Source organism: Corvus hawaiiensis, chromosome 20 (genome assembly GCF_020740725.1).
Source record: "Corvus hawaiiensis isolate bCorHaw1 chromosome 20, bCorHaw1.pri.cur, whole genome shotgun sequence".
Taxonomy (NCBI): domain Eukaryota; kingdom Metazoa; phylum Chordata; class Aves; order Passeriformes; family Corvidae; genus Corvus; species Corvus hawaiiensis.
In genome coordinates this window covers 689,180-703,342 of record NC_063232.1, presented here as the reverse complement: position 1 = coordinate 703,342, position 14,163 = coordinate 689,180, and the positions used below count along the sequence as shown (strand labels likewise).

At 41.8% G+C, this 14,163-nt stretch overlaps 1 protein-coding gene across 5 annotated transcripts in view; it reads right to left on the bottom strand.

The window, feature by feature from the left end:
- The window catches only part of LYRM9 (LYR motif containing 9), a 29,154-nt gene that overhangs the window by 11,233 nt on the left and 3,758 nt on the right, over window positions 1-14,163 (bottom strand). For 3 of the 5 annotated variants that reach the window (XM_048324227.1, XM_048324229.1, XM_048324228.1), the window contains exon 2: window positions 7,169-7,241. The exons of the other annotated variants lie outside the window; for them this stretch is intronic. The gene's annotated coding sequence lies outside the window, so the exon portion shown is untranslated. The remainder of the gene's footprint in view (window positions 1-7,168; window positions 7,242-14,163) is intronic. 5 annotated transcript variants of the gene reach the window in all.

Genomic DNA, 14,163 nt, shown 5'->3' with positions numbered 1-14,163 from the left:
AAGCTGTGTGGGTGAGCACGGACAATGCTGCAGTCACTTCCCAGCAGCCACATCTTGCTGGCTCTTATTGAGATCTGCTGGTTTGATGTGATCGCTTCTGACGAGCTGGGGCTGGGCATTGTTGGGATTTTGTTCTTTCTAAACACAAGCTGCAAAGTCCCATTGCGTGAGCGGTGATAGCCGGTCCTGTTCTGTTCACTTCTGTTTCTGTTCCTCTCCCCTTCGTGCTTTGATTGATGCATGAGGCAGAAGCAGTGTCAGGTGACTGTGCAGAACAATTTGGGGGCACAGCCCTGCAGTGTAAAATTTGCTTTACGCAATATTCGTAGAGCACATGAAAGATTAAGAACTGGCTACTGACAGATCCTGAAGATCTGTTAGTTGACAAGGAATCACCACTGCTTGGATGCTCTTCATGCAGTTCTACAGCATCAGGATCAGGCCTAATGCTAATATTCAACGTCACCAGTTTGCAAATGTAAAACATAATAAACATAATAGAAATACAAAATATAAAATTGTAATTGGTAAAACTTGAGGATGACAAAGAGTGCTAGAGCTGGGCCTAATGACCACTTGTATAAATGAACCAAAGCCACAGGGCAGCTGTCTTACCTTACACCCTGGTTTGGTATCACACAGCAGAGACATGCAATACTGCAAATGAAACACTCAGGCTGTTGCAATCCTACACCAGTGAGGAAACATGCTTCCCACGCTGAGGCCAGATTACCTTGTTCTGTACAATTAATAAGCATGATCAGACTAATTAGAGTAATATTCTTTGGAGCATGCTGGATAGGAACCTCCCTGGTTTAGGTGCTATTCAAACTTCTCTATTCTCCTGAAAATGACTTCTCCTGGCTTAAAGAAAATTCGGAAAGGCACAGTCTCAAAAGAACTTTTTCTTTCCAGCTCTGAACTGATCAGTTCAACTGCTGTTAAAATTAATTTTGTTCTCAGTGGCCAAATCTGTAAGTATTTACCTTTGGGATCATGCCTGAATAGGAATTGAGTTACCAACTTTAAACCAAAACTGCCTGTTCATTCCTTCCTTTCTTGTAAATATTGTATTTTGAAATGTTCCAGTGCTTAGTTCCAGTTTAGCAATTGTGATTCTCCTAACTACTTGGTGCCAGTTAGTGCAACAACTTTCTGGCCAAGCTTGTATCACCTTCTAAAACATCCAACTGGGCACAAAATAAGCTGCCACAACTTTTGTTGACGGACAGATACCCAGTTGGCAGCGTAAGGCATGGAAGTGCCTTTGAAGGGCAAAACCATGCTGTCTGATTAATGACCACATTATGGACTATGGCTCAGACAAGCATGGGAAGAATAGTAAGTCTTACATAAGGTTTTGTAGTGGTTTCTCACTGTTCAGGAAGGACTGAAACTGGTTAAAGTTTATTTTACCATTATTCTTTAACACAGGCTCATTTTGCTCATGCAATCCAACTTTATATTTTCTTTTTAAAAAAGTCAAGAGGGTAAAACAAGGAGCTGTCAGTGCAGAAAGGGCTCTCCTTAGGAAAGTACAAGAGTCGACAAACTTGTAAAGGTGGAGAGTCAGAATTTAAAACAGCAAAAGAAGTCACTGTAACCCACACTACAGACTAAAATGTAATTTTAAAATATTAATTTTTTTAAACCAAAAATGTCTAACATACTCCTCTGAACCTTCCCTTAGTGCAAACATCACATCTAGCCTACAAGGGAATAAACCCTGTGCAGTGTGACCTCTCCTTCTCCTGCTCCCCCAGCCCATCCCTTCCAGCCCTGACTGTGCACATAATCCCTGGATGGTGACGATGGGGCTTGTGCCCTGCCCTGGGATCTACACCTCAACCTGCAGCTGTCCTTCCCAACTCACATCATCATTCCCAGCAGCAGCAGGAACAACTCAATGTCTATTATTCCAAATCCACACCTGCTGAAATTTCACATCTGCCGATCCTTCACTCTCAATCACAGCAATAATCCGAGCCAGCTCCTTCCCTGGCATAAACCCTGTCTGTGGTGGAATTAAATCATGGATGGATTTGACCCACCACATCCTGAGCAAAATCCACGTTCCTGGGAGCAATGTTTATAAGCAGCAGTATTTACAGGACATATAAGTCTGGGCGCCTTTAGCCTCTTAGGGGGATTGGAACTGGCCCAGCTCACTAATCAGGGATTGTTTCCATACCAACAGCTAATCAGGGGCAGATCCTGCCATGTCTTAGAGACACTTGCGAGCTCTTAAAGCCATAGCTCAAGTTTTCCCCAAAAGTTTACTGTCACTCTCCGAGGCCTAGTATAGCTGAAAGACAATCTACCTTATTAATGATTACTCTGCATTTCTGGTTTTGACTGAATGGCTCTGAATTAAAATATTTCCTCTGTTTCTAAAGTACTTGAACATTGATACAGAATGCCAGAGAACTCTTTTGCCTTTGCATTTATCAACACCTGCCTGAGTGAATGGGCATGGCAGGACAATGCTGAGTGGCAAAAGCACTCAATGGAAATGGAGCTGCCATAGGTTTCACCCATGATTCTGGTTTGTTTACATTTGGTGAAACCTCAGGAAAAGGGGGATAAAAGCTTTGGTTCAATCAAAGCCCTGGTGGTAACCTCCAGTGCTAATAATTAACTCAATTATGCTGAATTAATTTGATATAATTATCAGTGATGAAGCAGAGACAGCAACACAGAGAAACTTTGAGAGACAGGAAGAACAGAAGTCTTAACAATACAAAATACCCTATAAATAGTATCTTTTTTTTTTCCAAACTGAGTCAAAGACACAAAATGAGTTCATTACAGTCATCTGGCTTCACTCAACCCTCCAAATTGCCCCCATACCCAGACAAATAGCTGTGAAATCCAGCAAGTGCACTAGAATTACAGCAGGCCCTGACAAATTTGACACAGCACTCAGCACAGGTGTCTGTCCCCATCCAATTATCTAAACAATGCAGATTTAATAATATATTTAAGAGATACACAATGCTTCTCCTTTAACTGGAGATGTTAATTAAGAACACTTTCCTGTTGTACTGTTATCAGTTGGGTGGTTTTTTTGAGGAACAATCTGGAGTATGCTGCTTATGGAGTCTTTTCATTTGATCTGCAGTTTTTATCTAGTATTTTCAGACTTATTCAGTTCAAAACAAACAAACCCCAGCTATAAAAACCAAACATCTATCTTCTTCCTTCCCCATTTAGTATTTCTGTGCTTTGCCTTGAAAAAGTATTACAGAAATGCCTTCCGTGCTATGAAAATAGGCACATTTTACTGAGAGTTTTTTAATACTTAGGTATTTAAAAAGAAAAAAAAAAGTCAGTGGAGGCAAAAATTAAATGTGGTTAAGTCTTGGGAAGTGGATTAAATGACAATGAAATCTAAGGAATTCTATGCACATTTATGAGGAAGCAGCACCAGAATGTCTCAGGACTCTGCCCTGCTGCCTCACCCTGGAGGAAGCACCCCTGGCCTGTTACAGGGTTAGACAATGCCTTCAGCACCCCGACCCCACCAAGGGCAGAGTGCCCAACACCCCAGCCAGGACACAGCCCCAAGGCTGCCCGTGCTCCTGGAGGGTGTCCCTGTCCCACGTGCAGCCCAGCACAGACCCCCACATGCTGCAGGTGGGGCTGGGAAGCCCCAGGTCAATCTTTCTTTGCCCTCTTCCCCTCCAGCTGCCCTGTGTGCATGGGTTTAGCACTGCGGTGGTATTTGCCTGTTGTAAGGAATTTAACAACTGACAGCATCACTGTATTTAATGTTTTACAGTCCATCCAGGACCAATGACATCCAGCCATGGAGACCCTGCTTCAGCCTGAAATGCTGCTTGACTTACGCCTGTCACAATGCTGTAAATACACAAGTTTCTAAGCTTCTACTGCATTTTTATTATCCTTGGTGACAAGAATAAAAATATTACCTCTATCATCACCAATTGCTTCTGAGGAGAGATTCCAAGTGCTTAGATGTAAGAAATGAATAGTATTTTTCCAATTTGCTAAGTAGGTGCTGCTCACACGCCCCCAGATCACTTCCTCCCTGAGTTCTGCTGGTTCTTAAACACAGCTGATCTTTCAGAACTCGGTTTAATTGCCACCAGGCTCTGATCAGACTCATCAGTTCAAAGCAAGCTCCATTACATCCATAATTTATGCATTTGATTTCAACAGATCGTTTTGTGCCCAACATGGAGGGGGCAAAAAGTGTTTCGCATGGGGAAGCTGCTAATGTTTTCTGAAGAACAAGTTTTAAAAAATATTATTTCTGTAGAGACACTACATTTTAAAGTGGTTTGACAGATTGTTCAAAGTCTCCTACATTTATCTGGACAGCTACTCAGATTTTGTCTATGCCTATTTCCCACAATCTCTTCAGTTTAGAGAGCTGAGTTATTGCTGCACAGGGAGACATCCTCAGGGAAAGGGCAGGCACAGGCTGGAGCAAAGCACAGCTCCCACCTCCTTCAGCCAGCACAGAGGAACGAGGTGTGGGCTAACATACCCCAAATGCACCCCACACCCACCTGACAACACGAGGGTGTCTGCATAAATGAGGAGTTCAGCAGCCCCTCCCTGCCACCACCCTGCCACCCCCCGAACTCCCTCTGCCCACCCCCGGCCCTGCTCTGCTGTCACAGCCTTGATTTTCCCTTTCATGGATTTTTGCTTGAAAAAGCATCACTGCCTCGATTGTCTATTTTCAGCCTATATTTAAGAAAACCCTTTGGTTCCATTTGTAGCCACATCCTGTCTCAGCCGCCCCCTCTTTTTGTTCCTAAATATAAGGCTGATGCAATTTGATGTGACATGACAAAATAGCACATTTGCATTGGCAGAAACTTTCTCTCAGCAGCAGTAATTAAAGGGAGTAGATGAGACATTGCTGAAATTGGTGTTTATTTAGCCTGGAAATAAAACGCTTCAAGATGTCTTGAGAGGGATGTTCAAGTGTGTCACGACCATGATACTCATCAATGAGTGCCGCCTTCTAGGCTTCCTTTCTGACAAAGAAACGGTCACTCAAACAATGTCATTGATTTAAAGAGAGTTAAAAAAGAAATCAGAGTTCTGTAGACCATATTCCTAACCAGTGAAAATTCTTTAATGTGTTTCTTAGGATTATAAATAGGATCAGGACACTTGTGGTTACACATAAGACAAGGTCAGTCAATATCTAACTTTAGAGCACAGGCTCTCTTAAATTGAGAAGAAAACCAAGATCTCATTGACCACAGTGAGAATTAGGTGCTTAAATATCAGAATTTTTGGTCTGAGATGCAACAGCAGAGGACAGGTACTCACCTTCACCTACAACACAGATTTTTATTAATTGTCAAAGACAGAAATCCAGAAACAACAGCCTGGATCCTGAAAGTTCAAGAGGATTCAAAATACAGATTAAAACTCATCTACAAAACTCATGAAATAATTTACTGTGCCCAGTTTTGCTGAACAGATGCACTGCAAATACCTGACAGGATCAGGTAATGTCAGCTTCCTGTACTCTATTCCATTGTTGATGACAGCAGTAAAAGGCAGTGGTGGAAGAAGAGCAATATTTAGAAGTTGGGGGTTTTTTCTTGATATTTAGAAGGTAAATTTAGTTTACTTAATCCATGTGAAGAATTCAGGGAAAGGTCTGGTGGCTGTTCCATAAGCCACAGGATTTAGCAGACATAATATAGTTTCAAGTGAAACTTCCTGCTTAGAAGCATCTTCCCTCTCCTTGTGCACACAAGGCTATTCTTTAAAACCCATCTGTGATCAGCTCCAAACCGGCAGCCCACGTTTTGAGCAGGCTCATTTCCATCCTAACACAGATGGCACCAAGAACAGGGCAGGCCAGAAAAAAATCAGTTTGCATATTATGCTTCAGTTTTTATGGGTCAGATTACCATTCAAAGCCATCAAAATGGCAACCCATATGTGATGTGTCTGCCATCGGAACTGAAGTGATACACCATCAAAATCTTATCGGGACTGGTTACACAACGTTTCATTAACCATTGACTAACCTCTGATATTTAAAAGTAAAGACATTTTCCTTCCCAAAAATTTTTTTACTTTGGCAGATCAATAAAATTGCTTTGAAGAGTCAAACCAGAAAAGACATTATGCCATCTTCATCCCTGAACAACTGCATCGGCACAGCTCCCTTGGCAGAAGGGAGCTCAGCTTCTATGCCAAATATTCGCTTCCTCAGTGAGCCAGGTGCAGATGTTGGCTATGTCATCTGTTCCAACTTCTTTGTTCTACAAGCCAGAAAATTGTTCCCACAGCTTTGGGGGGAAAATGGGGATATGAAGAGCTCTTTGCATGCTTTCATTGGTGGAAGAATATCAGCTGTTTTAAAGACTCTCACAGAAATAAGAAATGTGTCATTACCCTCACTTGCAACAATTAACCAGCAGAGAGCCATGTCCTATGGATCCTGAAGGGATGCTGCAGCAAGGTCAAAGCCATGGCATTCTGTTCCCAGCCTCCTACACACCCTCTGCCTTCCTGCAGTGCCAGCTACAGCCAACTCCCTGTTCTAGGGGGGCATTATCCCAGATGTTCCAGAAGCTCTGCTGCCACAGGGACAGGCTTTGAAGTGGGCAAGCCTCTTCTGGGAGAAGTCTATTGAATAGTAAAAGGTATTTTAAATGTCCTGCTATGTTATCATGGCACCTGGAACTCAAACAACTGCCATGCTAACTGACAGCCAGGGCCACCATGCTGTGTCACAGCCAATGGGAACATTCTTCATTTACAAGTTTTTTCAGCCCTCTAACCTCTCTAGATGATATTTTGGTCAATGCTGATACTTCAGGTGTTTATTCTCAACCGGATACAATACACACAGCAACAGCAGATTCCCTCCACTATGCCAAGACTCCTGATCTAGTTGTAGTATGAAAATACTGTTTCTTTGGAATCCTGCTGGCAATTTGGGTTCTACTACTGGATTCATCAGCATGGCTGGAATGGAGACAGGGTGATCCTGAAGGTAAAAGGCTGTTCAGAAATATTTCCTGCAAACATGTACGGTCACATGCCAATTCTGCCCCAACTGAATTTCTACCATTTCTTTGTGATTTGGCATTTTCACTTGTTTCCCTGTGTGAGGTAAATAGGCTACTAAAGAATTCCATAAAACAACAAAAAATTCACTTACCGGATCCAGAGTGGAGGAGCTTTAATTATCTTCACAGATTAGGCTTGTCCAAGCCCAAAAGTAAGCAAGACACCTGCAGAGAAGAATCAGTTTTCATCATCTGTTTCTCCTCAACTTGCTACTTGAAGTGCCAATAATAAAGAAGTGCCAAGAAGCCCATCCATAGCTCAGTTTATCCCTATGGAAGCTTTTGGACCAGTTACATCAGACATGAACGCATGGCTTTGACATGAACAGGCTTTCAGTCATCTACTCTGAAAGACTTTAATAAATACACACTACAAAAAGATTAAGTAGAGAGACATTCTGACTGAAGAGAGCTGACCCTTCAGTATTTGCTGGCAAAAGTTGCTGGAGGTAAAAAAGCATGCACCTCCTTTAAAGAGCCACAGTTTCCCGCACTCAGAACTCTGTACAATGACACAATAATTGCTTTACAGTATTCTGTATACCAAAAACTGCTTTGGACCCAGGCAACAACAGACTGCACACAAGAAACTGTTTTTTCTCACATACCCGACTGTACAGTGAGTAAAGAAAATCAACTCACTCTCTAAAGCCAACACTCATTTGTTTATTTAGAACCTAAGTTTGTTGAAGTCAAGCAAACGGATTGCTCTGACTACCCAAAGACATCTGGATCAAGTTTTATCTCAGATCCCATCATAGAGACTTTCAAAAACTACTTGAAACAAAAGTCCTGGAAGATAACAATGACAGAGACTCTGAACTGATCCGTTTTGCCTCCCTTTGAAAGACACGAATCTTTGAAAAATCTAAGGCAAAGCTCTCAAGCACATTCACAAACACAGGGATCACAGGTAACTGTTGCCACAGATGAATTTTTTTCCCCCAAGTATTAATAGTAGCACAACTTGGTGACATGTAATGATTGACAACAGCTTGGCATGTTCAAGTTTTGGTACCTAATGTCAGCATCTGTATTTGCCCTCTGAAGGCCATATCAAGATGCACACAGGCAGACTTACTGTAATAGATGATGTGAAACAAGAACCCAGAAGAACAGATTCAACTTTAAAAGCTTATCCTGAGTCCACTGACACTTTCTAGCTCTGGTACAAGAACTAAATATCAAAAGCTGCCTTATTTTCATCCAACACCTTAATTTTCCTTTCTGAGAGCAGAGGACCTCTGATAAGTACCTTGGCAGAGTCCTGCAGACAACACCTCTCATTAGCATTGTTAATTAGCACTTAGCAGATAACACCTGCAGTTAGCTATCCCACCAGGACGTTCACCACGCCCTTTCAGAAGTGCAGTCCTCTGTTAACTCACAGCCAATGTAATACCCAGAGAGCAACACAATTAACTTCTCCTTAGGCTGATACTCAAACCAGCAGTTACTTCTATAATTCCCTTAGCAGAGCACCAGGCACCTGGGCTCAGAGAGCTTTCCAAATCTACTCCAAAAACACCCAGCTGAGCTTTGGGAACGCCATAAAATACTATCAGTTACTCTGTTTCATTGCTTAGTGATAAACAGTGCTTAAAGTCTAACTTGAATTTCCACTTTGGAAGTAGAAGAGTCTTTTAAAGAAAAGTTCATGTCAAACTTGATGTTCCTTTGTGCTGCCAAAGTGTATAAAGAGCACTGATGTAAATGTGAATTACGCTCCTGACACCGTTACTAACTAGTATAAGTTAGTTAAAGCCAATAATCTCCAACTTGCTGCCCTATTTTTATCTACTAAAAGCCCAGTGCCTTCTTGTGATCCTACAGTGCAAAGCTGACCTGCACTCAATCCCTTCTGTGCATCAGATCGGTGGCAAGTTTTCTGCATGTTTGTACGCCACCACCAAACAGCTGCAGCCTGGAACAATGTTTGCATGGTATGGTTGATTTTAGTATATAACCTTTAAAAACAAATAATAAAATCCTAATGTGTCCCTAAAACATGTTTGAGAAAAACTAGCTTACTTTCCATGCACAGACATAACTTCCAAGCAAAACTTGGAGCCCATTCCTGTCTATGATAGAGCAACAATATTGCTGTTCAATTTCTTATTTATCCTATATCATACATGCTTGCCATATCCAAAAGGAATACAAAAATGCTATCTGTAAAGTCTTTACACTTTAATAAAGTGATTGGTAATAATTTACTACAGGTAAACAGGCATAAATCTGCTGTTCTAACATGCCAAAACTTATTTATCAGTTTGTCTTTATGGAAATTTGTTTCAGTGGGCAAAGATCAGAGCCACACACAAATTATTTTTCAGAGGGCTGCCAGTGTTTGTCTGTGGAATGATGAATCCCATTTATTGCAATATATCCCTGTCTCTGTATGCCACAACTCTGCTTCCCACTGGTGTAAGAAAAGGACCAGGAGCAGAATCAACTGCCCTGCTCTCACCTTTCTTCCCCAGCACAAACTGGTCAGCTTTTACCAGGAGAAACACTTCCATAACAGTCTGACCACGCTTCTCCCTCATTTGTTTGCAATGAAAGAGTTAATATCTGTGACCCAAATATGGAGACCCATTTTAAACTTGCTGAAAATTGCTTTTTAATCCTAGCTCTCGAGGATTTCCTTTGAAACCATCTGCCATGCACGCTGGGTACTCTTTCCCTGTATATATGCAGGATTACTATAATATGGATTTTTTTGTGTAACTTAATACATTTCAGCATATTAAAAAATTAGTTGAAATTTCCATTCTTTTCTGATTTCAACTGCCATAAAAATGACCGTAGAAGTCAAAACCACCGACAAGTTCACGGCAAAGCCAGCACCCATATTTATGTTATTTACTGCAGTATTTACCTTGCAATTCTAATATTTAGTCAGTCTGACACTGGCTGGGTTTAAGGAAGTTATGAGTTACTAATATAACGTATGCATATGCTTCACACCCAGCTAAAGAATTTTGCTGGATAGGAAAGGATTTAATCATGTGCTTTACCATGCTTAAATTTCCCATGCTTACTTTCAAGACGGGAAGATACAACATGATAATAATTAGAGATCAGAAAATATTTCCCAATATTCTTTCAAATCTATTGCCCAGCTTTTTCTATTTTCTTGCTATGAACCTTTATGCAATTATATTTTTATAGTACAAATACTGAAGAGAAAAAAAGATGTTACACTTGTAAATAAACTGAATTTTAAGACTGGCACATGCAACCACGTGTGTTTTAGCAAATATCCAAAACTTAAACCAAAGAAAGTATATTGCTTACTATCACAATAATCACAGCCAGAGGGATTGAAATAGCAAACATTCAGCAAGCTAGATTTAGAATCAATTTATTGGATCAGCCTATAAAGAAAAAAAAAATCTAAAGCCCAGCACAATTATCAAGCATCTTCAGAGTGAAATACTTTTTAAAAAATGTGATTTGCCCGCAAATATTCTGAGAACAGAAAATATGGACAATTATTTGCATAGGTTTAATCACTTAATGTGACACTGATATTTCAGGAAACAGACAGGCTACAGGCTGTGAACTTCTTTGTTCCACATAAACACACCTCTGTGCCTGGGCTTCCTGAGCAGCTCCGAGTCCTCGCTCACATGATTCATTTCACAGCCAGTCACCCAAGATCTAACACAAGTGAGCAGCAATGCAGAATCCCCCTCCAAACCAAAGGGAGGATCCCACTCCCTTTGATGCCTTTTCCCTGGAAAGGAGCTGTGTTAGATGTGATTAATATACAGGATAGATCTACACATGCAGATGTTGGGAGAATGTAGAGAGGAAAAAACAAGCAAATCATTTTTTTTCAGCAGTAACAGATGTTGAAACATCATCCTGCAGACATGTTACTTTTAATACAATACTGCTCATAAAAAGGGGGGGAGGACAGAATCAATGCCCAATTACCCAGTTTTTTCAGGGTTTCCATTTTAATGAGCTTCCTGGATGATTCTGTCCTTTCAATTTTCCTCCTCTAATAATCCTATCTAATTAGTTTTGTCTAAAACATCAGCAAAAAGAAAATCATCTGTCTAAAAAAAAATCCTAAAACTGCTGGTAGCATGTTCTTAAAAATGACACATTATACATCGTTTACTTCTATATAAATGCAGAGCAATTCCCAAGATCCTACAGCACTGCTGGGATTAGACTTGAGCGACTGAAAACAGCTTCATGTCCCAACACATCTGTAAATGGCAAATGGATAGAAACTGACTAACAGTGCAATGGCATTTGCAGATAGATCAGTGCTGAAAAAACAACCAAATGCAGAATAAATAGATTAAAGCCACCTTTCTCTGGCTAAGGGAGAGATTAGGTGAAGCCTGGCCTGCATTCCAGCTGCAGACTAACCTGCTTTCCTGCTAGGCTGCATCTTCCACTCACGTTATCAACAGTGCCAGTGCCTTCCCACCTGACACCTGGCCAGCCATGTGAGGAGCTGGTGACACCAGGGGTGGCAGCAGGGCCACTGCTGCGGCCACAGAGCACACAGAGCTCACATCCCCCGAATCTGCCAGGCAGCACAAGCCCAAAACAGCCCTGCACACCCTCTGCAGTGAAGCAGTGCCCGGCCTCACAGGCAAGGACAGAGTGAGCATGAGCAAGAACTCCAGTGATGGCACCCATGGCCTCTAAACAAAAAAAGTAAAGACAAACCCCCAACAGCCATAAATGTTTACAGAGCAGCTTTCTTACAACTCACTGGTGCCCCAGTACCACAGGAATTAGTGGTGCGGAACTAATTGATACAAATCTCCTGAGGGGAGAGTTGCTGCTGGTTATCTCGAGATGAGAAATTTAGTCCAGAAGGATAAATTGAACAGACAGCTGAAAAGCTTTAGTTCTCCTGGTAGGAAAGGAACTGATCTGGTAAAGAAAGCCCTTAAAGAGATACTATCATGTCAAAAAAACAGGACTAGGAAAAGCATTACTAGTCTTAAAACAACTGAGAGACCTCTGAAAACTCAGTGTTTATATCAGTACAGCTAATTATTTCCACCTTCCCACAAAAGATGAAAAACTGAAGATGTCAAAATTTTAACATTTCTCCTAGTTAAATTTATGTTATGAATGTAATTATGAAACTGCTATAAAAAGCCCTGTTCTTCAATTAGTGATTTCATTTTTGCATCTAGTATTTTTATCTATCAATTCGCCTTCCACCAAGTTGAAAAAAAATAAAAGTATTAAGATATTCACAGGCATGTAAAAGACTCTATTCACAATTCTGGAAAAGTGTTGTATCAGACTTTTCTGGATTAATTTTACTGCCCAATCCCTCAATTCCATTTGTTACAATAGTTTTTTTGATAAACAAAATAACCAACAGTTCCTGTGTGCATGTTGTAAGTCCAGCCTGCATTTTTTGCTCCAAAGTGCATGTATGCAAGATTTACTTTCTTCAAAAACTGATCTCAAGGACAGGATTACGAAGCAACAACACAATGAATTCACAAAAGGCACCTGCATCCGCGGAGCACTGGCTCATTCGCACAGCTCGTGGAATTGTGGGACTCCAGGACATGAGCCCCGCACGGTACTCAGGGACAATGGGATGCCACAGCCCAGCAGCTCACGCTGTCCCTGCTGCTGTGTTCTGCTGCTGGGCCCAGTGCTCTCCTGAGGCTGTCAGGAACCAAACACCCCAAACTAGCTGAGGGTGGAAAAATCTCAGCAAGAGCTCCAAACTAACCAAATTCTCCATGTACAACCAGTGCCTGTTGTCCGTCTTACCACAGAGACGGAGCTCCTGTCATGTGAACCAGTGACTTCTAAGTTATACGTAAGTGAAGATTTCCAAACCTGTTATCCTATGTTAACCGATGGACAATGGGCTCGAATCAAGGCAGGACCTGAACTGCATGATGTGAACTCGCAGAGTTAAGCCTATCCAGGCTGTGGCACACCCCACTAGCTGAGAAGCTCTGCTCTCCACAAAGGCCACGGCCACCCTGATCCTTAGACAGGGTAACTCAGAGCACCTCTACTCAACTTGTGGCTTGGCATTACTTTTAGCTACCAGTTTACTCCAGAACCAGTGGATCATGGAGAACAAGGTTACTCACCACGTGACATATTCAAACAAGCAGCAAGCAGTGATGCAACTCTTGGAAAAAACATAAATTTACCATCACACAGAGATTAAAATCATGCAGTGCTTTTTGCCTGGAGAGGAGGAAAAGGAAACAGCCTGCTTCTCTCCCCTTTCCAAAACCCATCATTTAGGGATGCTGCTCGCACAAGGACAAGTGCCTTGTGGTGATGCTTTCAATTCTCCACCTTCTAGGGAAGATAACACACTGCGGAGCTATTTTAAGAACATCTCATTCACAAAGGTCTCCAATTCAGTCATCAGAGACAGAGATGATTTTCTTGCTGCTTCAACATCTTTACTGGCATGACATTTGCTTCAGAGGGAATTCATTTGCTGTTCCAGCATCAGAATGGAGCAAGAGCAGCTGCCAGGAGAGGGATAAAAGGAAACACTGTCGACAAAGAGCAGCAGGGTCATTTCTGATGCAAAGAAATATAGAACAGAGAGAACCACAGAACTGACACTTTCTCCAGAAAGCAGCAGGGGATAAAGATGTGCCCTCTGCCTCCTGCAACTGGTGTTTAGCGGGAAGGAGGAAAATGAGACAGAAAGGACAAAACAATCAGGCTTAAGTTTGTAAACGACTAATTATTACAAACCAACTGTAAGCATCTGAGCATTTCCACTTAAAGCCAAGCTCATGCTTAAGTGTTGCAGTCAGCAAAGAACTCAGTATGTCCTTCAGAACTCTCAAAAGAAAACACTTCCGGCTAGAAAGCTCTGCAGAGCAGGAGCTCAGTGTTTTGGAGGTGACATCTTTGGGATGATTTCAAGCTGCAGTGCTAATCCTGACCATCATATCTGTATACGCAGCACACTGGACAGACTTGGGCCAGGGCTGTCATCCCACCACAAAAAACTGCACTGCAAGAGCCAGAGGGGGCTGATGGGCCAGGGAAGCAACACAAGTGCCTGTAGAGTCCGATGTTCAACCTCAGGGAGAAGCACAAT